The sequence below is a fragment of the Gavialis gangeticus genome, unplaced genomic scaffold, assembly GCF_001723915.1.
Source record: "Gavialis gangeticus isolate Ggan-Ray unplaced genomic scaffold, GavGan_comp1, whole genome shotgun sequence".
Taxonomy (NCBI): domain Eukaryota; kingdom Metazoa; phylum Chordata; order Crocodylia; family Gavialidae; genus Gavialis; species Gavialis gangeticus.
In genome coordinates this window covers 961,869-963,187 of record NW_017729026.1, presented here as the reverse complement: position 1 = coordinate 963,187, position 1,319 = coordinate 961,869, and the positions used below count along the sequence as shown (strand labels likewise).

The 1,319-nt window shown below is 53.5% G+C and overlaps 1 long non-coding RNA gene across 1 annotated transcript in view; it reads left to right on the top strand.

The window, feature by feature from the left end:
- Positions 1 to 322: 322 nt before the first annotated feature.
- Positions 323 to 1,319, top strand: part of LOC109299749 — an 8,350-nt gene continuing 7,353 nt past the window's right edge. Inside the window, exon 1 of the long non-coding RNA XR_002097984.1 lies at positions 323 to 1,311. This is a non-coding gene — a long non-coding RNA (uncharacterized LOC109299749). The remainder of the gene's footprint in view (positions 1,312 to 1,319) is intronic.

Genomic DNA, 1,319 nt, shown 5'->3' with positions numbered 1-1,319 from the left:
GGTAAACTGGGGTTTGTGGATTGTGGGGAAGAATTATGTTTTGAGGCAAGACTTCAAGTCAGGTTACGGGGTTAGGGAAAGAAGGGTGGCCTGTCAGTTTGCAGCTCTTTATCACCATAATAATAATAATACTAATTGTCATCATCATTACGGTTGTTGTTATTATCATCATTATCGTGATCATGAATGTCATCATTATGAACTATGATCCCTAATCGCTTTTATCATCGCTTCTCGGCCTCTTGAAGGCTCAGATCAAGTATTATTATTATTATTATTATTATTATTATTATTATTATTATTAATCTGGAAAACAAGACCGGCCAACCCCCAATGGGCCAGTGCGGAGCCCAGCAGCCCCTTCCTGCTGCCTGAAACTGACCCGCCATCGCAGACACACGTGCAGCTGAGCCGGCGCCGCACCCCGCAGCCGGGATGAGGCCCGCGCGTCCACCCCGGGACTAACCCCAGCTTTCTATCCAGGTTTCGGCCAGGCAAACCCGAGATCTGGTCATGCCAGAGGAGGTCTGTTCCCCTGGCCAGGCTAAGCGGGGGGGGGGGGGAGAGTGTTACTTATTGATGAAGTGCAAGGAGATGAAAGACCCCCCCTCGCCCCCCAGCCCTTTAGCCGCGGATCCCGGCGCCCCCCGTGTAATTTAAACACGGTGCTCTCGAGTGATCAGCTCGCCTAGGGGAGATTAGGGCGAGATAAACAGAGCGCGCCGGACTCTTTCCCCCCGCGCCGGCCGGGTCCGCGGGCAGCTGATGCGCCAGATCCCACCGAGCTGTTTAATGTTTCAGGGTTATGACCGCACTGTTTACACGATGTCCTCGGTAATTTATACTGTTATTATTAGCGGAGGGGCTTTAAATTTCCGCTTCACTTGCTCCTTCGAGGTCTGCCTTGTTTGCACTTCAGGTTCGATACCTGGCGATTCCCTCTTGCTCCGCGAAAATAGACCCCAGTGGATTTAGGAGCGCTGCCTCCCGGCTCCGGACTGGACGCACAAGAAGCCCGGGTCAGGCACCCGCACCGCACAGGGGCGTGGAAACCTTCGGGATCTACTCTGGGGCGCTGAGAGGACAAGGCAAGACCCCTGCTTTGCAGAGGAGGGGCTGGGACTGCTCAACTCCAGCCCTGGAGACGGCGAGTAAGTATGACCACTGGCCCGACCTCTTAAGCTGGGATGCCTGAAGTTATGCACTTACCTTCATACTTAGGCCCTGATCCTGCAAACACGTACACACTGGAGGCAGAACGTGTCTCCAGTGGTCCCAGGGACACCTACGAGGCTTTTAAGGGTTTTAAAGGTAGCTGA